This window comes from Pongo abelii, chromosome 12 (genome assembly GCF_028885655.2).
Source record: "Pongo abelii isolate AG06213 chromosome 12, NHGRI_mPonAbe1-v2.0_pri, whole genome shotgun sequence".
In the NCBI taxonomy this organism is placed as follows: domain Eukaryota; kingdom Metazoa; phylum Chordata; class Mammalia; order Primates; family Hominidae; genus Pongo; species Pongo abelii.
In genome coordinates this window covers 36,431,548-36,458,006 of record NC_071997.2, presented here as the reverse complement: position 1 = coordinate 36,458,006, position 26,459 = coordinate 36,431,548, and the positions used below count along the sequence as shown (strand labels likewise).

The window sequence follows — 26,459 nt, the reverse complement described above, 5'->3', positions numbered from 1 at the left end:
TGGATGGGGGCCAGAAGGGAGGATGAAGTGGGAAGGTGGTCTTCCCCTGGAGTTGGGCCATCCAGCGGCTGGACCTGGCCACCACCCTTGGCTGAACTCCCCTCGGCATCCAGACCATCTCTGGTCTGCTAGTCTTGACGTTCAGCCGCTTACGTGTGTGCCTGCGAAGATCTCGGGTTTATATGGGCGCAGGATGGGGGGGTGTGGTGGGCCAAAAGGCAACTTTTTGGGCATGGAAACAGGAATGCCTGTCCTCATTTAGGGCTGAGGGTCAGGCTTGAGGGTGGGGCCTTTGCTGGGGAACCACCTTCTTCTACCCAGTATTTTCCCATCTCCTGTCCATATCAGTAATAATAGCTAGTGGGTGTAGGTATCTTAGTCAGTCTGGGCTGCTATCTCAGCCTGGGCCACTTAAACAACAGAAATTATTTCTCCCAGTTCTGGAAGGAGGTCCAAGACCAGAGTGCCGGCAGGTTCGATGTCTGGTGAGGGCCAGCTTCCAGGTTTGCAGGTGGCTTGTCTCCTTGTTGTGTCCTCACGTGTCCAAAAGAGTGAGAGCCAGTTCTCATCCTGTCTCTTTTTCAGGGGCTTTGATCCTACTCATGAGAGCTCCATCCTCAGGGTCTAATCCCCTCCCCAGGCCCTGCCTCCTAACACCATCACAGTGGGCATGAGGATTTCAAGAGGAATTTTGCAGGGACACAAATATTCAGCCCATAGCATGCCTACATCTAAACACTTTACATCTATTAACTTGTGTAATCTTCATACCAACTCTTACAGGTCCCTATTTTAATAAGAAAACTGAGATACAAAGAAGTTAAGTCATTTGTTTAATTCACAAAACTGGGAGGGGCGGAGCAGGGAAGGTACGGCATCTTCACGCTGAGTTAAGTGCTCAGTCGTGACACCATGAGGCCCCCACAGTTACAGCAGTGAGAGCCAGCAGCAGGGAGGCCCATGGAACCCAACTCGGGTCTGGGCTACATGTGGCTTGAAAGCTGAAATTCACAAGACAAGTTTTTGGTGAAGGGAAAGTTAGCTTTATTTGAGAAGCTGGTTACCCAGGGGAGGCAGTGAACTCATGTTCAAAGACGACCTCTCTGAATTGTATCTCCGGATTAGGGGTTTCTATGGGAAATTAGGGGAGTGCAAATGATGATCAAAGCATTTTTGTGTAATGTACGCAGTCTCAGGTATGTCTTAGTCATTAGTTTCTTGGTCAATCTCGTGTGGCCTTCTGCAGGAGCCCTCAAGCTATTCTCATCAGGCTGGTCAGCCAGTTCCCAGAGTTCTTGGTCAGTGTATTTTCTTTTATCTCTGTTGAAAGTCCTGTTTTCCTGGGGCTGTTTTTAATGAATAATCTACAGACGCAAGCAAAGCAATAATTATATTCAAGCAAACAAGCTTTTCTCTAACATGAAGTCAGCATTGATACACCCACACATCCATGGCCACATCATGCCTGGGCCCATGGAGCTCATGAAAGTAGGGCCCTGCCAGGGGCCCAAGCCCTGTGGCATGTGGGTACACAGGCCCTCCCTGCATTCCTGTGCAGGAAATATTAAAAGGAATTCTGCAGCCTACCATGTCCGCCTACAACCACAGCAACGCCACCTTACTCGGCATGTCATGGTGTCCCTGGGTGATCTGTGCTGCTGCTACCTGCTTCCCTTCTCCCCTCTTCTCTCCCCCACTCCTCCCAACATGCACATCCCTGGGAGGAGGCTTTCCCGTATGGAAAGGGGAAAAGGGAAATGCTAGCTCACCACTTCACCTCTGAAACATTGCTGAGTCCCTCATGCCTTCAAGCATTGGTTCCTCTAACCTAAGTTGGTTCTTACTATGGGCCATTCTGCTCACTAACAACAACAAAAACAAGTAGGAGGTGGGACCTGGTGCACAGAAGCTCACAGTCTGGAGAGGGGTCGTCCTCCCAGGGAGGCTAAAGTTGCGGTGCACCTGTCGACAAGGCTGCTCAGTTGTCACCAGGCATCGGGCTTAGTTTCTCTGCTCTCACTTCAGGCCCCTGTACCAGGGGCAATGTAGCCATTTCTGCTCCGGGGCTGGCAACCTCGAAGGGCCAACCCCAAGGATGGAGGATGATGCCTCCTGCTTTGTGTCTGCTCCCAAGTGGACTCCAGAGTCCTACCTTTGCCCCAGGTGCCCAGTGAAAGTGAGCTCTCGGTTTTTACTTGGCGCCCTCTTCCTCTTCCCCTTCTTCTCCACGTTTCCTCTCCCCATGTCTTAAAAGGAAGGACTCAGATATGAATTCCCGGGGCCAGGTGGGAGATTTCCAGGGCGGCAGGTGCCTGGCTGGAGTACTCAGGCTGCAGCAGCCCCCGCGCACCCCGCACCTGGCCATGCTCCTGGGACCAACTTCCTCCCCAACACTTTTCCTCACCTCACTCTTCTTGCTTTTCTTTTTTCTTTTCTTTTTTTTTTTTTTTTTTTTTTGAGACGGAGTCTTGCTCAGTCGCCCAGGCTAGAGTGCAATGGCGTGATCTCGGCTCACTGCAAACTCCGCCTCCCGGGTTCACGCCATTCTCCTGCCTCAGCCTCCCGAGTAGCTGGGACTAGAGGCGCCCGCCACCACGCCAGGCTAATTTTTTTTTTTGTATTTTTAGTAGAGACGGGTTTCACCATGTTAGCCAGGATGGTCTCGATCTCCTGACCTCGTGGTCCACCTGCCTCGGCCTCCCAAAGTGCTGGGATTACAGGCGTGAGCCACCGCCCCCGGCCTCTTCTTGCTTTTCTTAGCCAAGTTCTGCCCTCCATGCAGGTAGATTTCTGGCAGTTCTGTCCTACCAGAGCAAAGGAGTAGACCACTTTGGATTTGAGCTAGGACATCCGCCCCGTCCCCACCCTCCCAATACCACAAATAAACAACTGCACATTTTCTGGAATTAGACAATGGTGATGGCTCCATAGCATTGTGAATGTACTAAAATTCACTGAATTGTACATTTTTAAGTGGCTAAAATGGTAAATTTATGTTATGTAAATTTTCTCTCATTAAAAAAAAAAGCCAGTTAGACTGAATCATTAAAAGGGGCATTGTTTGACCCAACCCTGTCCCCAAACCTGCATAAAGCCGAGTCATGATCAAAAGGAAATCTCCTGTTCCCTCTGACTAGGGTGAGTCCAAGTCACGTAGGACAGGATGTGGCACAAACACTTCAAAAATGGACACTCTGGCCAGGGGTGGCGCCTCACGCCTGTAATCCCAGCACTTTGAGAGACAGAGGTGGGAGGATCACCTGAGGTCAGGAGTTCGGGACCAGCCTGGCCAACATGGTGAAACCCCATCTCTACCAAAAATACAAATATTAGCCGGGCGTGGTGGCACACACCTGTAATCCCAGCTACTCGGGAGGCTGAGGCTGGAGAATCATTTGAACCCAGGAGGTGAAGGTTGCAGGGGGCTGAGATCCTGCTACTGCACCCCAGCCTGGGTGACAGAGCGAGACTCTGTCTCAAAAAAATAAAATAAAAAAAGGCACTTTGATTTTGACAAAGTCAAGGCTGACACTGTAGTGATCCTTGCCACATGGTGTTTGTATTTGAGAGAAGCAGTCGGTTCACCTCCGGGGGCAGAGGTGAGTAGGAACCCTCCTGTACACATCATGCACCTGGCAGGGCCATCTGTTGGCTGTGCGTGTCCCAGGGGCTGGAAATAGAAACGCCAGCCTTAGAGAGAAGTAAAACTCCTATTTTTGGGGTGGAAATGAGGACAGTAGGTGAGCTAACTGCCTCTTGGGGATTACTGAGGGATTAAGGGGGAAGCTCTGCAAGCGTAGCGAGGGAACGATGCCTCCTAGATACAAAGGATTATTTTTCTGACCCCAAAAGGTTACACTAAAGAATAAACATATGGCCCATATTAGATAATCCCATCCACCCTCAAGTCAACCCAAATGAGCATGCCGAAAGGGACCGGGTCCAGAAATCAATGTGTTTCTTCAGCCAAAATATATGAGGGGCAGACTTCCCAAAAAGTATTTGCAATTTGGGTGGCAGCCACTCACACCTCTTAGAACTTAGCTCTGGGAAAACATCATAAGGGGACCTCGTGTCAGGCCATTTGCACTCTTGGTTTTATTGCTGCGCTGAGAGAGAAAATGGGAGTCCTGGGGGCTCACTGAACGCTGAACCAGAGGGCAGAACAGCTGGACACAGCTGGACACAGCTGAACATGGGGCGCAGGCCTGGAGAACATGGGTGAGAGACCCTTGCTTTTCTCAGCCCTGTTCTTCAAATCGTGAGCTTTGGCTTTTCACTCACCTTTTGTTTTTCTCACTAATTCCCACACACTACCTAGTGTGTGTCCAGGTGTGGGTTGGACGAAATGTGATGAAATGTTAACTGCACGCTGAGCTTATCACGTTGTCGTCAGCAAGTCCCTAAGATTTAGGACACAGGACAGATAAGCTTCTTGAAGGAAGAAGGATGGGTAATGTGGTCAGGAGGCGCCAGGCCTTCCCCAGCAACCTGAGCTCTGCACAGCGTCTTGGCCGTGCTCTGCTTCAGCCTCAGGGTGTCGAGGACTGAAAGTCCCAAGAACTTAAAATTCCAAATGTGCTCTAGGGAAACTTGGCTTTTCCTAGATCATTTCTACCTGTAGAAATTTAATTTAGTTTAATTTCTTACATTGTGTTAATGTGTTAACATTTCCAATTTACAATTTCCATTGTAAAAATGTAAAGCTCAAATCCTAAATTTTTGCCTTTAAAATTTATTTAATCAACTGCTGTCAAAATTCACTTTCTCTTCTTTTCCAAGCAATGAAAAGAGAAAGTGAATTTGATGTGTGTATCCACACACATATAAAATATATATACCAGAAAATACATATATCAGAAATATATATGTATCAGAAAAAATATATATATCCGTTACATATATCAAAAAATATAGATAGCCCTCCCTCACTATTCGTGAGGGATTGGTTCCAGGAACCCCCATGGGTAACAAAATCCACAGATGTTCAAGTCCCTGTTGTAAAATGGCATAGTATTTGCATATAATCTATGTGTATCCTTTGATACTTTGCACATCCTCTGATACTTTAAGCATCTCTAGATTACTTATGATATCTAATAATATAATGTAAATGCTATGTAAACAGTTGTTATACTGTATTGGTTTTTTAATATGTATTATTTTTTATTGTTTTTTAAAAATATTTTTGATTTGCAGTTGGCTAAATCTACGGATGCAGAATCTGCAGATACAAAGGGTCAACCCTGTGTATGTGTGTTTGTGTGTGTGAATGATACACACACACATATATATGAAAATACCGAAACTGGCCCAATTGTCCCACAGAACTGATGTCAACTGATGTTTATGGTTTTTTTGAATAAACATAGAAACTGACCTTCCCAGTCTTAAAACTTGAGGAAGTTACATTTGTCTTATTTGAGCTTTCCTCTCTCAGGAAACCAACCATCAGCCTTCCCAAATACTATCAAGAAACTGAAACTTACCAATCACTGAATCTGGACAATGGGATGTCAGACCCCTCACCCCTCATGACTGCCTATAAGACCACCTCCTTCCTGTTGACCAACTCCTCTTTCTTGCCCCTCCCTAATTCCTATTTTTCCACACATGGTTACATTTCTTACTCATTATATAGAACCCTAATTTTAGTGGGTTGAGGAGATGGATTGCAGAATGATCTCCCATCTCCTTAGCTGCAGCACCCAATTAAATCCTTCTTCCCTGGCAAAACATGTCTTAGTTCTTGGTTTTCTGTGCAGCGAGCAGCAGGACCTACACAGAACCCCTGGTATTTCAGTAACAATACTCTGAAAAGAAGAGAAAGTGAATTTGATGTTTATATGTGTATACATATACATACACACCCATATAAGTGAATTCACTTATGTTTATGTTTTGATTATTTTGCTTTAATTCTGGAAGCACATCCTGTATTTTGTCTTGTCTTCCTTAATTTTTTGAAATGATTTTTAGTCTTTGCTTATCCACTTATATTTCAAAAGTCTGAATATTTATTTTATATTTATGAGGTAATATTTTGAAAGAACAGATGAACCTGAATCAGTTGTCCTCAAACAAATAGTCTATAACATTTCCATTAAACCACCAGCTTCCTGCATTTTTTAAAGACAAGGATTAAATGACATTTGAGGACACACAGACTTGATACAGTAAATAATACTATGAACTTTAAAATATCTTTTGTAGCTTTTCAAACAATTTCTTATTGTCACATTATCATTTAATCACCCTATAAAAGGCAGTGGAGGGCTGGCATATCATTGCTTTGTATATAAGACAATTGAAGTCCATACGGGAAGGAAATTACCCAACCCCAAACCATACAGTATATAATGGCAGAGTTCTATTTCTAAAACCCTCTGACTTTTGTCTCCCAAGGTGAAGCTTATTTTACCTGACCACTGGGAAACCAAGACTTCATTGCAAAGAGCTCCCAAGTCTATATGTCCACCAAGAATTGTGTATCACTGATGTCTACCACTCATGGATTTTCAAACATATGTAAAGGTTATGTATGGTTAGCAAAATAAAAATGTATTTTAAAATGCTATTGCATTCAGAGTAGCTTTCACACAACACATTTCTTAGTCAATGGATATTGAAATAAAAAGGGGTCCTCATTGTGGAAAGGTTATGAACCATTGCCATTAATTACTGAATCATTCAGGATGTGCTAGGTCAAGTGCAGTAGAAAACAACCCCCAAATCTGTGATGTAAAATAATGTGGCCCATTTCTCACTCATTGTGGGTTGGCTGGGACCTCTACTCCACATCTTCCTCCTGCACCAGGGCTGACTAATAGATCAGCTACTACCATCTGGACCATTTCCATTTACCATGGCAGAGGAAGTGAGCATGATAAATTATGCACTGATTCTTAAAGGTCTGCCTGGAATTGGCACCTGTCAATTCAACTCATACTTTAGCATTTGCCAAAGCAAGTCACGTGGCCACCACTAACACCAAGAGGACAGGAAAGTACAATCCTACTATGTGTCAGAAAAGCAGGGACATTCTGGTGAGCACATTAGCGGCTCACCACAACCATATTAACTCTTGCACTGTGGTTGTAGGACAGGAGACACCAGGACTTTCCAAAGGTAGACTGCAGGATGCTGGAGGAAGAATTTTATAATTAATACTCCTATGTAATCTAGTAGTTCTTAAACATTTCAATTTTAATGACTCACTTTCCTCCACTATGTTTTATACCACATATTATTTTTCCACCAAAAAAAAAAAAAGAAACCCAAGTCCTCAGAATCCTCTCCAATGTGCACTTCATCTCAGAGCTCAGACAGTGACCAGTAGTTGAAAACTGAAGCAAGCAATGCAATGAGAAGAGCTTACCTTTTTCAGTTTGCTGAACAGAGTTCTGGAGCTGTCTTCTCTTCATCTCCTTTTGATATTTACCAAACTTTTCGTTTGAGAACATTGATGTCACTACAGTTCATTCTGCATTCTGATATCAGTGTCATTGTGACAAATGTTTTCACTCAATTCTCAAACGCCACAGTTTCACACCTTTTTAAAATCAAGTTGTAGAAAATCTCTAGCTTTTTTCATGTGAAAAGTCCTTTTCTCTTTAGACTATTCAGATGTGGCTGCTGATGCAGATAAAATGAGCTAATTCCAAGTAGCCACATGCAGACTTTCTAACTGCAAATTACTATTTCATGTCTTCCATGGCTAAAGGTCCTCCATCATTCATAGCAAGCTAAGTGACACTAGGATAGTCGTTCTCCCCAAGTGACTCCAGATGGAGTCTGTTAAAATGCAGATTCCTAGGCCCCACCCCAGCTTTGCGTGTTTATGAAGGGGAGCCAGGAATCTGTAGTTTTCATTAGCACTCCAAGTGACTCTTATGAACACTTAAATTGATGAGGCACTGCTATGGTGTAATCTGAACAACAGAACTCCATCTTCTATTGAGGGATACATGGGAGAGAGCTTGCAAAGAACAAGAGGTAGAAATCTAAGCAAAAGATTTTTGAGCTTCCATCTCAATTTAAGGGGCAGTCATGCTGCCTTGCAGTGAGACAGTTCACGGGAGACAACAGTTCCTTTCAATGATGCTGGTAAATAATTTAGTCAGACAACTAAGTGCCCATTCCATTTCAGAAAATGAAGCAGGAATTCAAAGGCTTCGAAGGTCACTCTGGATTATTTATATTGTAAATGGTATTAAGCCTATATCCAGAGTTTTAAAACATGTTTACATTTTATATAGTATCAATTAACAAATACTGTTAATCTGAAGGGGTTTTTTTAAGCTTATTTTTTAACTCAGCTCAAATTGTTTTGTTTAGTTGTGAAGTGGACTCTCTTGCTTAACTTTAAAATAATATTAGTTCAAAAACATTAGATGCACCATCCATTATTGTAGAAGTGGTGGTTAAAATTCGGTCTTTCACGAAGATTCCTTGGAGAAATGGCCAAATGCAGGGATGGAGCACAGAAAGTATAGATGATCCTGGAATATCTCCTTGTGCCAGAAAGTATGAGTGTTCAAGGGATGATGGGGGCATGGCATGAGACACAGGAGAATCCCACTGGCCAGATCAGGGCGGATGAGTGGTAAGCACAGTGGGTTATAATCCACCAAACAAAGTACGAATGGAAAGGTGCACATAGGCAGAAAGAGACAATGGAGAAGGGTAAGTTTGCCTTTACAACAGAAAGCCAACTAATAAATATGGAAGGCATAATGCAGTTAGAAAATCATCCGTGCATGCTACAACTAGTAGATGAAAGTTTAATGAGGAAACAGATATTGGCACTATCTCATAGTATCACCCCAGAAATTACTTATGAATTCTAAAGTGAAAAATAAAAACTTTGAGGTGGAAAACACTGGCAGATGCCATGTTCACCAAGCAATCAGATCTCGCATCACCGATACTAGGACACACTAGCATCAAGTGCCTTCTGATAAGATACTTTGAGAGGATCACATATCGCTTCTGAAGTGTTCTTGCCAAAAACATATAACCTGAATCTAATTATTTAAATATATCCTAAAAATCCAAATTGCAGGATATTCTACCATGTAACTGGCCTGTACTTGAAAACAATGTCAAGGTCAAAAAGCATGAAGACTATTCCAGATCCAAGAAGATTAAAGAGAAAGGACAGCAAATGCAATGCATAATTCTGGATTGGATCTTGGATTAGGAAAAACAATCACTATAAAGGACATTATTGGGACGTTTTACCAAATTTGAATATGAGCTGTGGATTAAATTATGTCATCGTATGATGTTAAAATGTGGGATTATGTCTATTCTGTAGTTAGTTATTCTTTGGAAATATACAAAAGTATTTAGACATTAAAGGACAACTTACTCTCAGAAGATTCAGAAAAATAGGACAAACACAGAGAATGGTAAAGCAAATGTAGCAAAAGATTTAATATTTCATGAATCTAGGTGAAAGGGATCCAAGTATTCTTTGTGCCATCCTTGCAACTTTTCTGTAAGTCTGAAATTATTTTAAAATGAATATTTTTAAAAATACTTTTAGAGAAAAATCAACCAAATGCAATGTGTAGACTTATTTTTATCCCAAATGAAACAAACCAACTCTAAACAGATATATTGGACACAATCAGGAGAGGTTGAACATGGACCACATGTATGAACAGTACTATATGACACCAAGGAATTATTGTTGATTTGGGGGCAGTGATAAAGGTAATTATGTTAAGAAAAAGGTCCATATTTAATAATAGTATATCTTGAAATAGTGGCAGGTGAAATGATATACTGTCTAGGATTTGCTTGTCTTTAGATTTTTAAAAAACACTCCAGGAAAGAAAAGGTGTGAAGATAAATGAATTAAAATCAGCAAGCTGGCCGGGCGTGGTGGCTCATGCCTGTAATCCCAGCACTTTGGGAGGCCGAGGTGGGCGGATCACGAGGTCAGGAGATCGAGACTATCCTGGCTAACACAGTGAAACCCCGTCTCTACTAAAAATGCAATAAATTAGCTGGGCATGGTGGCAGGCGCCTATAGTCCCAGCTACTGGGGAGGCTGAGGCAGGAGAATGGCATGAACCTAGGAGGTGGAGCTTGCAGTGAGCCGAGATCGCACCACTGCACTCCAGCCTGGGTGACACAGCGAGACTCCATCTCAAAATAAAATAAAATAAAATAAAATCAGCAAGCTGTTGGCAATTGTTGCAACAAGGTGGTGGTTACATAGGGCTTCATTACACTCTATTCTCTCTTCTTTTGTGGATCTTTGCACATTTCCATAATAAGCTTTTTAGAAGTTAAAAAGAAAAAGAAAAATACCTCCCTGAAATATTTCCCTGCTAGATGACTTTATGTAAAATGATTAGTAATCCAGTTTTTGTCATTTTCTCTTCAACTCTGTTTTGCCATTTTATTTTGTCTTATTTTATGTATTTATTATTGTTATTATTTGAGAGCAAGTCTCACTCTGTTGCCTAGGCTGGAGTGCAGTGGCATGATCTCAGCTCACTGCAGCCTCTGCCTCCTGGGTTCAAGCGATTCTCATGCTTTAGCCTCCCGAATAGCTGGAACTACAGACGTGAGCCACCACACCCAGCTAATTTTTTTATTTTTAGTATAGACGGGGTTTCACAACGTTGGCCAGGCTGGTCTTGAACTCCTGACCTCAGGTGATCCACCTGCCTCAGCCTCCCAAAGTCCTGGAATTAAAGGAGTGAGCCACCACACCCAGCCTGTTTTGCCATTTTAAAGAAAGCAATAGTTCTCTGTAAAACAAAAAAAGTATGCTATTCACGTGCTCTTGTATTTCTAGAGAAATGTAATGATGAGACAAATATTCAAACATTCATGCCTACATGATCTGTTCTTTTAGTGACAAATCTCTTGACATGTGACTGGGATGATTTTGCTCATCTTCCACTGAGCAGCTCCCATGTAACAGGTGCGTCAGTCCCCAGAGGCATGAGGCTGAGACGTGATCCGGCTATAAGGAGACACATGTTCTAGCCATGAAGTGTAGCAGAGACTGTGCAGAGGCGGGCACTCAGCAGAGTGGAGGCGGCGTGGCCAGCATCGGCCCAGGCCACAGGCATCAGTAGGTGTCTGCAGAGGCAGCGCCAACACCCAGTGGCAGGGGCCTCAGTTCCCCCAGTGGGAGGGCTGTAGGTCAGGGCCAGCTTTCTAGGAAACATAAAGCTTGCCATGAGTCTTAAAGATCAGTGGGAAGTTCCTTGCCAGGTCCTATACTTGAAGGAAAGTCATTCTTAGCAAAAGGTACAGGCATGAGCAAGGGTCCTGAAGCAAGAATAAATCTTCCAAGCAGGAAAGCAGGACGAAAGAGGCAGGGCGGGAGGTGGGCATGGACCGATGAGAGAGTGTCAGATCGCAGGGCTGGACAGGCACGCTGAGCCGAGGGCCCCTCAAGGATCCCTGGAGAAGGGCCTGGAAGGGACAAGGCCAGTGACAAGGTGACAGGGCAGAGGCGAGGGCCCCGTGTTTGACCTGAGCGACTGATCACCTGGGAAGCGTTACTGAGCTGACAAATGCGACAGAAGAGAAGGTGGGTGGAGACTAGGGTCTGTAGAGTCCTGGGTAGGTTGACCCTGTCACAAAGGCCAGCAGGAACTTCCAGCGATATCAGGAGAAAACTGGCCAGGGGAACAGATGGGATGGCGTAACAGATGGGATGCAGGAGAGAAGGGCCAGAGGCAGAAGGGAAGAACAGAAGGACCCGCAAGGACAGGAAAAGGAGAGAGCTGGGAAGAAGAAAAGCTGCCCTCAACCTGGCTTTTGACTACCAGCTTGCCATTATCAAGTAGGTTCCCAGAATGTGGGAGTGAGTTTGTGACCTAGAACCATAGAGTACTCTGCGATTCCTCCACGGTGGCCCCATTCCTGCAACACTGTAACTGACCGAGCTATAAACCCTGTGAGTGCTGAGAACCAGGCATTTTTCTCTGCCTCATGAAGAGTTAAAAGAATGTGGCACGAATTCCGCATAATGATGCCCGCAATGGTTTCCAGCAATCTTTGCGCCAATTCTTCAAGGATATTTCCCCAATTAACCTTCATTTCTGAGCTCATAGTCATGAGTGCATAAATCTTTAATGTTAAAATTCATCTCTTTTACAGTCTGTTTCAAACTTCGCTCTCCTCCCACCCACTGACTAAAGGAAAGACACGTTTCCTAAGTGTCTTATTACAAGAATACTTTTAAAGGAGACCATAACATCTTAAATTTCAAAAGCAATTTACTGATCTAATATTTGATTGATTTTTCTCTAAGGAGGCTTTCCTCAGTGCATTGAGAAGAGGGGACAGCTGTGACCTCAGTTTACAGTGGTCTCTTGGTTTATTACTTTCACTGCATCAGTGGTGTGAGATCAATATCACTACACTGGGAATTAGAAGCCCTAGGTCTGAGCCACAGACGCTCCTCAAACACCTGTGATTTGGTTAAGTTTCTTAAATTCTTGGAGTCTCAGTTTCATCCTCTGTGTTTGTATGAGTTTCCTCTAGCTGTTGTCATAAATTTTTGCAAGCTCGGTAGCTTAAAACAACACAGATTCATTATCCGACAGTTCTGAAGGTGAGGAGCTGCAGTAGGTCTCTGTGGGCTAGAGTTAGGGTGTCTGCAGCCCCTCGGCAGGAAGGGAGCATCTGTGTTTAGAAATATTCCACTTTTCATATTAATACTGGATGTGGAGAGATTTACTTTTACATTCCTAAATGTTGTCCAACATTTTTGAGCTTCTCAAGCAGTTCTGACCAATAGAAATACAATGTAAACCACATATGGAACTAAAAATTGTCGAGTCACCACATTAAAAAGTAAAAAGAAATACAGGTAGAATTAAATTTAATAATATTTTGCATTTAATTTAATGTACAAGCAACATCACCTCAACATATAAATATTTAAAATAGTTAATGAGATATTTTATATTCCTGTTTTTGTTATTCACTCAGGTGAATAGCAATCAGGTATGAGGTTTACACCTAGAGCCCACCTCAATGCACATTCTCTGCATTATAAGTGCTCAAAGTCACTCAGATGACAATTGGCCACTGTATCGGACAGCACAGTTTTAAAGGGTACTTCACTTTTATTAAACAAACACTTTACATAATTCAGAAGGGCTCAAAATTTAAACAGCATTATATTTAATGTACAATTGCTTTTTTTTTTCTTTTTTTTTTAGATGGAGTCTTGCTCTGTCGCCCAGGCTGGAGTGCAGTGGCACAATCTCAGCTCACTGCAACCTCCGCCTCCCGGGTTCAAGCAATTTTCGTGCCTCAGCCTTCTGAGTAGTAGCTGGGACTACAGAAGCCTGCCACCATGCCTGGCTGATTTTTTTTATTTTTAGTAGAGACAGGGTTTTGCCATGTTGGTCAGGCTGTTCTGGAACTCGTTACCTCGGGTGATCCACCTGCCTCGGCCTCCCCAGGTGCTGGGATTACAGAGGTGAGCCACCACGCCTGGTTCACATTTACTTTTGGAATCACCACTGATCATTAGTTTGTTTATGACAGTTGAATAAGAGCTACATACAGCATGATTTGTCTCCCTTTAAACAATTGTTGGGCTTATACTAGTTAAAGATCAATGTGTTTAATTCCCCAGAATATAAATTAAGTTTATTTTCCTCCCTTTCACTGAAGTTCATTCTGTTAAGGAAACTATAAGTGCACAAAAAGTAACTCAGGCTCCTGTATGTTGATAGTTTATACCACTTTGAATTGAATCTTTGCATCACCCATCATAAATAATTTATCTTAATAAGATTTCAGTCTTTACTAATGACATTAAGCACCTGGTTTTACACGAGCTGGGCCTATTAGCTCAGTAGAGAAAACGCTATGTTTAGGAGTCTAAGATTTCTAGTTAAGGGAGTAGATTCAATACATAACCTGAGGACTCATCCCATAAATGCAAGATATGGGCAGGACTCTATCAGATGGGAAAGGTGAGGGCAAGTGGGTAAAGGTAAACCTATCAGTACTGCTAAAAACAGCCTAAAGTCCATGCTTTAAAGTTGCTGTCTGGTGGTGTTATTTTTATATTCAAAAAAAAAGCACATCATTATTTAGAAAATAAAGCCACAATACATGTCATCAGGTTCCTGTCAACAAAAACGTAGCAACCAGCTGGTATATGATTCATTTTTCACAAGAATATTTTTAGATTTGTTTCGACTTGTGCTCCAACTGTTCCACGGTACATTTTGAGAAATACAAGTGCACAAGAGTAAAGAGTAAATAATAAGTATAGTGCTTAGTATCAACTTGTTATTACCCAGTTCAAAGTTCAGCAATCACTGCTTATCCTGCTAGAAAGAACCAGGGGTCTCTATTCTTCGATAAACACATTCTACTAATGGATATTACTTTTCTCAGTTTAGAATATGCATTACCCAAAGTGCAAATTAAAATTTCAATACTCAAAGTTTCTTAAACTGTCTTTCCCTAAGACTGTTGGACTTGCACTGGTAAGTATTAATAACAGGAGTACTTACTTTTTAAAAGCCACCTTTCCTTTATGCTTTCATTCAAGGATAACGTGCAATGTTAACTTCTGACTTTGGTGGAATTAACTTGTTTCAGGCCAACCTCCTCATTGTTAAGAACCAGAAAAGCTGGAGACAATAAAATAAATATCTCTGTGAAGATCCCGGAGAGATTGGAAACCCAGGAAAGTCAACCCAAGATGTGATCTGACTTTTTCTCCTGGGGACATTTGCCACTCAGACAACATAGACTGAGAAGCACACAGTCAGGACAGAGAGCAACCGCTGAGAAACTAAGTATAACTTGAAACAATTCCAAGGAACTGGCGGGAAAAGCAAAGAAGACTGTTTTCTTTCAGCAAAAACAAGGGACCCTAATAGATACCCAAGCTTCCAGTTTGGACCTTGGAAGGGGTAAACCCTAGAGATAGGGGTGCCAGAAACAGACTATCCTCCCAAAGAACGAGGCCCAGATTCAAGTCATCTCACTCTCTGATTATTAAAGGACCCACCCTTCTGAGAAACAATAGTAAATCCTCTCTTGAGGAAGATAACATCGCACAGAGATTCAAATTAACTACAATTATTGTGGAGACAAAAGTGACTCCAGCTTGGATGCTAGTCTGCCATGTTGACTTCTGATTAGCTCCAGTCCTGTGAATGCCTCCTGGTTCCCACTTTATTTGCTGTTCTTAGTGTGAGAACATGTACTCAACATAAATCCTGCCTTTAGATCCAAGCACCCTTGATGTGGTCACCCAGATTATAGGCCACGACACACACAGCATCCTTGCCTGTTCTGGAGGGTTGCCTTCAATTGTCTCTATAGAGCACTTACCCCTTTCCCTATGGTATGTAAGCCCTGAGTATCGGAAGTAATAGTGTGGAAATCTACCTGTCTTGCAGCTGTTTGAGACCATGCTTCCATCCATAAGTTCCCTAATAAATTGCCCTCCATTGACAAACTAGATTTGTCTGCTTAGTTCTTTGGTTTCTTGGATCTTTCCACATTTGAGAGTCACTTTGTATATGTAACTCCTTCACACAACAATTATATATAGCATACATACTCATCTGGCATTTGTATAAAATAATCAGGGACACAAAAAGGCAGATAATCAAATATGGAATTTAAACCCTGCTAACAAAGGAATCCTAGGCCTAGATGGCTCTACCTGTGAATTCCTATAAATGTTTATGAAAGAAACAACAAAAATATTACACAAATTTCCCAGAAAATATAAAAAGAGAGACTGCATTCCACTCATTAAATGAGGAGAAAACCTGGATATCAAAATCTGTGGACATCAAATGAAATGAAAATTACCAACCAAGCTTTTTCATGAACATTGATGCAAAAACCTCAAAGAAAATATTAGAAAATATAGCCTAGCAATAATTTTAAAAATCACAACCAGTTGGAGTTTTCATGGAATGTAAGGTTGGTTTGACGTTTGCAAATAAAACAATGTATCTTACCACATTAATACAATAAAGAAGAAAAAGATATGATCATATCAGTAGTGCAGCAAAAACACTTGGTAAAAACAAACACTTTTTTTTAAAAGCACCACGAACATACCTCAGGGAAAGGACACTCTCTTCAATAAACAGTGCTGTAAAAATTGGATATTCATAGGCAGAAGAATGAAACTGGACCCGTTTCTCTTGCCATATACAAAAATCAACTCAAAATGGATTAAAGACAAATGTAAGACTCGAAACTATAAAATGATTAGAAGAAAACGTAGGGGAAGCACTTCAGGACTTGAGTCTAGGCAAACATGTCATGGCTAGGACCTCAAAAGCACAGGCAACAAAAATGACAATAGAATGATGGGACTTCATTAAACTAAAAAGCTTCTGCACAACAAAGGAAACAATCAACAGAGTGAAGAAACAGCCAGTTGAATGGGAGAAAATATTTGCAAACCTTTCATCCAACAAGGGACTAATATCCAGATTATACAAGGAACTCAACTCAACAGTGGGGAAAGAAAATCCCATTAAAAAGGGGGCAAAAGACATAAGTAGACATTTCTCAAAAGAAAGCACACAAATGGCCAGCAATGAGTTTATGAAAGTTTATGATAAAATGTTCAACATCACTAATCATCAGGGAAATGCATATCGAAACTAAAACGAGATAGCATCTCACTCCAATTAGGATGGCTATTATTAAAAAGACAAAATAATTTACAGATGCTAGCAAGAATGCAAAGAAAAGGGAACTCAAACACTGTTGGTGAGAATGTAAATTGGTACAGCCACTATGAAAAACAGTATAGAGATTTCTCAAAAAACTAAAAGGAGAAATATTGTATGATTCAGCAATCCCACTACTGTATTTATTCACAGGAAAGGAAATCAGCATATAAAAGGGATATCTGCACTCCCATGTTTATTGAAGCACTATTCATAATAACAAAGATGTAGAATCAACTTAGATGTCCATTAGTGGATGAATGAATAAAGAAGATATGGTACATATACACAATGGAATACTATTCAGCCTTAAAAAGAATAAAATCATGTCATTTGCAGTAACATGAATGGAACTGGAGGTCATTATGTTAAGTGAAATAAGTCAGGCACATAAAGACAAACATTGCATGTTCTTATTCATATTAGGAGCTAAAACAGTTGCTCTCATGAAGGTAAAGAGTAGAATGATAGATACCAGAGGCTGGGAAGGGTGTGTGGGTAGTGGCAGGGGGTGTGGAGGGAAATAGAGAGAGATTGGTTAATGGGTACAAACACATAGTTAGAAAGAATAAGTTCTAATGTTAAATAGCAGAGTAGGGTGACTATGATTAATAACAATGTTTAGTATATTTCAAAATAGCTAGAAGAGAAGACTTGAAATGTTCCCAGCACATAGAAATGATAAATACTCAGGGTGACGAACACCCCAAATACCCTGACTGGATCATTACATATTTTATGCATGTAACAGAATATCAGATGTACAAATGTTACGTATCAATTAAAAATCATCAGCAAGCTAGAAATAAAAACAAACTTTCTTAACTTGGTAAAGAATATTTATAGGCCAGGCGCAGTGGCTCATGCCTGTAATCCCAGCACTTTGGGAGGCCAAGGTGGGCAGATCATGAGGTCAAGAGTTCGAGACCATCCTGGCCAATATGGCAAAACCCTGTTTCTACTAAAAATACGAAAATTAGCCAGGCATGGTGGCGGGCACCTGTAATCCCACCTACTCAGGAGGCTGAGGCGGGAGAATCACTTGAACCCGGAAGGTGGAGGTTGCAGTGAGCCGAGATTGTGCCACTGCACTCCAGCCTGGGCGACAGAGTGAGACTCTGTCTCAAAAAAAAACAAAAACAAAAACAAAAAAACTGGGACTTTCAACTCCCTATCCCTCCCCACCCCACTTCCTATATTTATAAGATGCAATCTCTGAACCACAACAGTCTTGTAAAATTGAATGCCAATGGGATTTCAGTCTAAAGTACTAAATGATAATAAAAGCTGTCAGTAGCAGAAGCTTAAGGCATAATCCCTTCTGGGAGTAATTGTAGTTCAAGTAGAAACAACTTTAATTTTTTTACTGCCTAAATGAATAAAATTAAAATCATGTAATCACAAATACTAGGGTTATCTGAGAGTAGATAATAATATCTGCCCAATAACCTCTATTTTAGCCCCAATATTGCTCATCCCTGAATAAATGTTCAAAAGAAAAAGTTAGCACAAGCAAATGGGCCTTAGGTGGTCATCCTACCCAATGACTTTCAAAAGTTATTCCTCAAAACTATTGTGTTCTGAGATAGCTCTACACCCACCTTTCAGTTAACAACTTGAGAGGCATTAAAAAGCAATTCATCTAGTCTCTGGCATTTGAAAAATGAAGAATCTGGGTTCCAGAGAGTTGACATTATCTACATTCCTGGGCCAAGAATTATGATACCTACTTCTAAGAAGACATAAAAATTTACTCAAAAGGTCTGTCTCTTTTAGTTTGCAAAGAATTTTTAAAAAATACTCTTCCAAATACCATAAGATCTGACCACAAGTATGCTATTATGGAGGACAGATTTCCATTTACTGTGGAAATATTAGTGGAAGGGGCTCATGAGCTTCCAAAGAAGTGATGAAGACATAAGTTATAATCTGGATCTTTGGGTTTGGCCGAAAATCGAAAAGCAACTCCTAAGACTGTATTTAATGCCATAACTTTTTATTACCATGCTATCGTGGAGCCGAAAATTCAACTCTTTGTACTGGAAAACATCCTTTTACTGAGTAAGCTTTATTTCTAGGGCCCAAACACAATAAAACCATACAAACAGAATTTGAATCTAATACCCTCAAAGCACTTTGACAATGTTTTTAGCCAAGTTGCACTACTTTAAAAAAAACAAAAACAAAAACAAAAAAAAAACATGGCAAAAGATTAGCCAAAACAGCCTTAATGGAAGTATGTTTAGTGAGCTTCTGTCTTAGTCTGTTTATGCTGCTATAATAGAATACCACAGACCTAGGCTAGGTGTTCATGCCTACAATCCTCACACTTTGGGAGGCCAAGGCAAGAGAATCACTTGAGCCCAGGAGTTTGAGACCAGCCTGGGCAACTTAGCGAGACTCCACCTCTACTAAACAACAACGACAACAACAACTTACAAGATTAGCTGGGTGCAGTGGCATATGTCTGTAGTCCCAGCTCCATGGGAGGCTGAGGTGGCAGGATCACTTGAAACCAGGAGTTTGAGGCTATAGTGAGCTATGATCATGTTACTGCATTCCAGCCTAGGCAACAGAGTAAGACTCTGTCTCTGTTTAAGAAAATTAAAAAAAAAGAACACCACTGACTAGGTAATTTATAAAGAATAGAAATCCAAAGTCATAACATCAAAAAACAAAAGGAACAGAAATTTATTTTCTCAAAGTTCTGGAGGCTGAAGGCAAGAAGGCAAGAGAGCCAAATGCTACATGAAGTCTCTTTTATAAGGACCTTAATCCTTTTCACAAAGGAAAAGCCCTCATGGCCTAATCACCTCTTGAAGGCCTCACCTCTTAATACTATCACATTAGCCAGTAAGTTTCAACCCTTGAATTTTGAAGGGGACACATTCCAACCATAGCAGTTGCGCTAGATGTGATTTAATATTTCTCTAAAATAATATTAAATGACATTAACAAACTGCATTCAAATCGTTTTTGTCATCTTTCATGAATGTAAGAAATTATGACAAAATGTAGAAGGACGACTATGGTCATAAATTCAAAAGTAAAATCCTCAGATTGTAATTTTGTCAATTGCCCTTGGTGTTTTATTTTTATTGTTTTTGCTGCTGTTCAACTGAATTAGCAAATAAAAATACTTATTTTTATGGAAATACTTTTAGACTGTGCATATTAGAACAATTTTGTCAGACTAGTTTACTTATTTTCGCTAGCTAAGTGGTCTCACTGACCAGCCAGCTAGTCACAAGAAATTAAACACGCAGGGCCGGGCGCGGTGGCTCACGCCTGTAATCCCAGCACTTTGGGAGGCCGAGGCAGGCGGATCACGAGGTCAAGAGATCGAGACCATCCTGGCTAATGCAGTGAAACCCTGTCTACTAAAAATACAAAAAATTAGCCAGGCATGGTGGTAAGCGCCTGTAGTCTCAGCTACTCAGGAAGCTGAGGCAGGAGAATTGCTTGACCCTGGGAGGCAGAGTTTGCAGTAAGCTGAGATAGTACCACTGCACTCCAGCCTGGGTGACAGAGCCAGACTCCATCTCAAAAAAAAAAAAAAAAAAGAAAAGAAAAAAAAAATTAAACGTGGAACAGAAATCGTACCTTAGTTTCATCTCACTCAGTCATCTTGCTAACCTATGTTGTTAATTACAAAGAAGACTAGTCAAGAGATGTCAGTGAGCACTTCCACTACATAGCTACATAAGTCTGCATACTTTTCCTCTCTGCTTGGAAATTAAACAAAAGCAAAAGAAGAATGAAAAATAGAAATAATTTCCAGATGCTAAAATATCTGAAAGAAATGTCAAAAATAGATGTCATGTGGAAGAAGACAGAAAAATAATGAGCAGGTGATAAGGGACCCTGCAAAGGCACAACTCAGAATGTACCATTAAAAATATATGCTATGCTATAGATGTGAGTGACTCACTCTAGAAGGGAAAGACTATATCCATCCTTTGTAGCAATGGTTGAAGATATTGGAGTAAGTACAGCCAGTAGAAGAAACATTGCTAGACTATGTTTGATTCATAGAAGCAGAGGAAAGAATCATACACCCGATCAATAGATGCAGAAGCGGCCTTTCTTTTTGGTGAGAGAAGTGAGAGAGCCTTTGAATTGTGAAGCTTAGGAAACCAACCTGGTCTTCCCCTTCCCTCCCTCCAGTTCTCAACACTCCTCTATAAACACACACACACACACACACACACACACATCTTCTGCAAATAGCTGGCTCATAAAAAGCCAATTAGTTCAATAGTTTTATGGATATGTAGAAAAATAAAATTTTTCAAAAGAACTACATAACATTGATATAAAGATATTATAAGAATAAATATTTTAGGCTGAGCATGGTGGTTCATGCCTGCAATCCCAGCACTTTGGGAGGCCAAGGTGGGCAGATCACCTGAGGTTAGGAGTTCGTGACCAGCCTGGCCATTATGGTGAAACCCGGTCTCTACTAGAAATACAAGAAGTAGCCAGGCGTGATGGTGTGTGCCTGTAGTCCCAGCTACTCAGGAGGCTGAGGCTAGAGACTCACTTGAACCCGGGAGGTAGAGGTTGCAGTGAGCCGAGATCGCACCACTGCACTCTGGCCTGGGTGACAGAGCAAGACTCCATCTCAAAAAAAAAGAATAAATATTTTTAAAATGTATCAAAGCAATTAACTTTAGTAAGAAAAACCAGAAACAGAAATGTAAGATTTCAGGGAAGATATCCACAAAGAAGTAAAAGAAAAGACTCATTACAAATTTAAACACAAAATTAAATGACACATAAGGAGATCAGACATTCTAAGAAAAAGCATTAGAAATGTGTATATATGGTTACAAATAAGAAAAGAGAATACAATGAAATGGATATGTCAGAAAATAAAACGAATTACAGAGAAAAATAGAATAACTGGAAGACACATGAAGATGACTAAAGAAATTTATTTTTTTCCCAAAGAAGAAAACCAAAATGATAAACCACAAAAAAATTTAAATATTGAAATCAAGAAATGTTCCTGAAATTCAAAAGGACTGGCATCTGTATAAGGCTCATTGTTCACCAGGAAAAAATGAGCCCAGAGTGGTCAACATTGAAGCATATCTCTACAAGAAGAACTACAAAACACTGCTGAAAGAGATCATAGAAATGGAAAAACATTCATGCTCACAGACTGGAAGAATTGATATTGTTAAAATCACCATACTACCTAAAGCAATCTACAGATTCAATGCTATTCCTATCAAACTACCAGCATCATTTCCACAGAACTAGAGAAAACTATGCTAAAATTCATATGAAACCAAAAAAGAGCCCAAATAGCCAAAGCAATCCTAAGCAAAAAGAACAAAGCTGGAAACATCACATTACCTGACTTCAAACTATATAACCAGAACACCATGGTACTGATACAAAAACAGACACGTAGACCAATGGAACAGAAAAGACAACCCGGAAGTAAAGCTGCACACCTGATCTTTGACAAAATTGACAAAAACAAGCAGTGGGAAAGGACTCCCTATTCAATAAATGGTGCTGGGATAGCTGGCTAGCCATATGCAGAAGAATGAAGCTGTATCTGTACCTTTCACCATGTACAAAAATTAAAGATGGATTAAAGACACAAATATATGACTTAAACTTTAAGAATCCTAGAAGAAAACCTAGGAAGCACCATTCTGGACATCAGCCTTGGGAAAGAATTTATCACTAAGTCCTCGAAAACAATTGTAACAAAAACAAAAATTGACAAGTGGGACCTAATTAAAGAGCTTCTGCACAGCAAAAGAAACTATCAACAGAGTAAAGAGACAACCTACAGAATGAGAGAAAAATATTCACAAACTATGCATCTGACAAAGGTCTAATATCCAAATCTATAGGGAATGTAAACAATTCAACAAGCAAAAAAAAAATAATCCTGTTAAAAAGTGAACTAAGGATATAAACAGACACTTCTTAAAAGAAGACATACAAGTAGTCAAAAAACACATGAGAACATGATCAATATCACTAAATCATCAGAGAAATGCAAATCAAAACCACATTGAGATAACATCTCACACCAGTTAGAATGCTATTATTAAAAATGTCAAAAAACAGTAGATGCTGGCAAGCAAGGCTGTGGAGAAAAGGGAACACATATACCCTGTTGATGGGAATGTAAATTAGTGCAGCCACTGTAGAAAGCAGTGTCTGGAGATTTCTTAAAGAACTTAGAACTGCCATTCGACCCAGCAATCCTATTACAGGGTATATATCCAAAGGAAAATAAATTGTTCTACCAAAAAGACACACGCACTTGTATGTTCATCACAGCACTATTCACAATATCAATGCCATGGAATCAACCTAGGTTCCCATCAACAGTAGATTAGCTAAAGAAAATGTGGTACATATGCACCATGGACTGCTACACAACAATAAAAATGAATAAAATCATATACTTTGAAGTAACACGGATTCAGCTGGAGGCCATTATCCTAAGTGAACTGAAGACCACATGTTCTCACTTATAACTGGGAGCTAAGCATTGGGAACACACAGATATATTAATGGGAAAAACAGACACTGGGGACTACTAGATGGGGGTGGGAGGAAGGAAAGTGGGCAGTGATTGAAAAACTATTGGGTACTGGCCAGGCGTGGTGGCTCACACGTGTAATCCCAGCACTTTGGGAGGTCAAGGTGGGTGGATCGCTTGAGGTCAGGAGTTCGAGATCAACCTAGCCAACATGGCAAAACCCCATCTCTACTAAAAATATAAAAATTAGCTGGGCATGATAGTGCACACCTGTAATTCCAGCTACTCGGGAGGCTGGGGCAGGAGAATCGCTTAAGCCCGGGAGGCGGAGGTTGCAGTGAACCAAGATCTCACCATTGCACTCCAGCCTGGGGGAGAAGAGCAAGACTTTGTCTCAAAAACAAACAAACAAACAAACAAAAACTATTGGGTACTATCTAGATGATGATGGGATTAATCGTACCCCAAGCCTCAGCATCACACAATATACCCATGTAACAAAGCACACCCTGAACCTAAAATAAAAGTTGAAATTACTTTAAAAAACACACAAATTTAATTTAAATATATAATTCAAGAAAGTTTCCTGAAATTAAAGAAAACTAATATCTATGTAAGGCTCATTTTTTGCTAGGAAAATATTAATCCAGAATAGTCAACACTGAAGCATGTCATAGTAAAAGGCACACACACATACACACACACACACACACACACAAATCACTTATAAAGGAACACATTTGTCTGGTCACAAAAAGATTTAATGCTAAATGATAGTAAAACAACACCTACAAGATACTCAAAGGGAGAAAATGTGACCCAAGAGCCATCTACGCTGCTCTCAAAAATAAAAGCTACAGATAAATTGTTTTAAACATGAAAAAGCTCAAACAATATTCCCACGAGCCTTTTTAAAGACTCTTCCAGAAGACTGAACAGTAGTCAAGCAAGAGCTGATGGGGGAGATGTGGGCAAAAGGACTGGTGATCAATATCAAATATATTTAACTTTACTACTGAGGCTGAAACCTCTTGGTTTCAGAAGTTGAAGTGAGAAAATAATATCTAAATATTATACATGCTGACAAAAACTTGGGGGAAAAGGGGGAAAAAAGTGGGTGTGGATGTGTACCGATACAGAAAAGAAAGAAATGTATTGCGGGATTTATAAGTAATAGCTGAGAGTCAGAGGATTTTATTTAAAGCCAACAAACCATGTAATAAAAGTCTAAGCATATTTAACCGTACAAAAATAAATACTAAGAAAGATAGTATTGGGTAATATTTGGTAGTAGAGGAGAGATAGAAGGGAAGAGAAAACAGTAATTATATTGCACATTTTAGGTGGGAATAAGGTATTGTTAAAGGAAAAGAGGATTAAAGTTATTACATAATGGTATAAATATAAGGCTAGACACCACAACACAAACACGAGCATTCCTGAACATCAAACTCACACACACACACAAAAGAAGAGAGAAAACCAACAATATAGTGAACAACCTAAAGAATAACTATCAAAGTAGCTAGTATCAAATGAAAGGACAGAACTAAGAGCTAGTACTTTTTTTTTTTTTTTTTTTACACATACATACTAAGTTTACTCAAAACTAGTCTGTTCTGCTTCTTCCTCTTCTTCCAGGATGAGAGGGGGTCAGAGCCAGGGGTCTGTGCAATGTGGTCTGCAATACAGACAAACCCCTTGCCCCACCCCCAAAGTCAGGCCTTCTGTCTTTTGTTAATTTTTCTTCTTGCTGACACCCATTTAAGAGTGGCCTTAAGGGGGCTGGGCACACTGGCTCACACCTGTAATCCCAGCACTTTGGGAGGCTGAGGCAGGAGGATCACAAGGTCAAGAGATCGAGACCATCCTGGCCAACATGGTGACGCTCCATCTCGACTAAAAATACAAAAATTAGCTGGGCGTGGTGGTGTGTGCCTGTAAGTCCCAACTACTTGGGAGGCTGAGGCAGGAGAATTGCTTGAACCCGGAAGGCGGAGGTTGCAGTGAGCTGAGATCACGCCACTGCACTCCAGCCTGGGCAACACAGCAAGACTCCATCTCAAAAAAAAAAAAAAAAAAAAAAAGACTGGCCGAAGGGGTAAGGCCCACGGAGCCCCTTACTGTAAGTCACTACTGATAAGTTGTTTGCATGACAGCTGGGAGACAGATTTACAGAGTTCTGTGACAGTCTGCCCTGGTCTTGCTCAGTTTGGTCAGGAGCAGGAGCCCATGTGTTTTTGCTGATCGAGTAGAACTTGGAACCCCCAGGGACTTATAAGTTGTTTTCATCTGATTGTTGGTTCTTTTGGGGAGAGGCAAAAGGGTTGAAGTTTCCTTCTACCTTGCAATGCGTCTGTGTGTTGAACTCCGTTTCAAAAGATGACAGCTGCTGTGTTATTTCTAAAAGTCCACCCACCTCCACACTGAGAATCACCCAGATGACATCTCCATAGTAGAGTCCTGTAGCAGTGCACATCCGTCACCATCCCTGATACATTCCTGCTCTGCCGGGGCTGCACATCTGGACAATAACATCTGTAATCTCTTGCGGCTCTAGCAGTCTCACCATCAGCATGTTCACATGTCCAACTTGGTCTCCCCCGACATATTTAAGACAAACCCCTGGAGGCCAGGCCTCCGTCCCAGAATTCTGGATCTACCATGTTTTTACAAACTGAGTATCAGGAGGTATTGACTACCCTTCCTCTATGGTGACATCTTCGACAAAGGACATAGAGGGCACACTGATGTTTGAGCTCTCAAAGGCATAAGAGGCACCAATTGCTGCTTGTAGGTTCCAGTTGGTCCTGTCCAGGAAGAAGGCGCAACTGCCAGGGTTGAGCGGGAAGCTGAGCAGCCTCTGGAACTCGGAGATGAGCACGTCCTTGTTGGTGGTGCTCAGGCAGCTGAAATTCTGCATCAGCTCCAGGTCCCGGTCCATGTCCATGCCCTCCATGGCAGGGAGCTGGACACCTGCTTCCTCGCCTACTCACAACCGAGCTGCCACCGTGCTGCCAGGCCCAGGGACCAGGAGGGGGCTGGCTGCTAGCTAGCATTGTGACCCCACTCCTTTGAGGTAGGCCCCGGGGCCTCTCTCGGTCTCACAGGGGTAAAGTCACTCTGCCACTCACTCTCCCCACCCCCACCCCTCTAGCTCCACCACCTCTCGCCTCTCCAAAAGCAAATACCTTATCAAGTTAATTCACCTTATCAAGTTAATTATC

The 26,459-nt window shown here is 41.2% G+C and overlaps 1 pseudogene; it reads right to left on the bottom strand.

Annotated features, from left to right (window-relative positions):
• Positions 1-11,006: 11,006 nt before the first annotated feature.
• On the bottom strand, positions 11,007-26,191 carry LOC100455354 (protein ILRUN-like; annotated as a pseudogene).
• Positions 26,192-26,459: the final 268 nt, after the last annotated feature.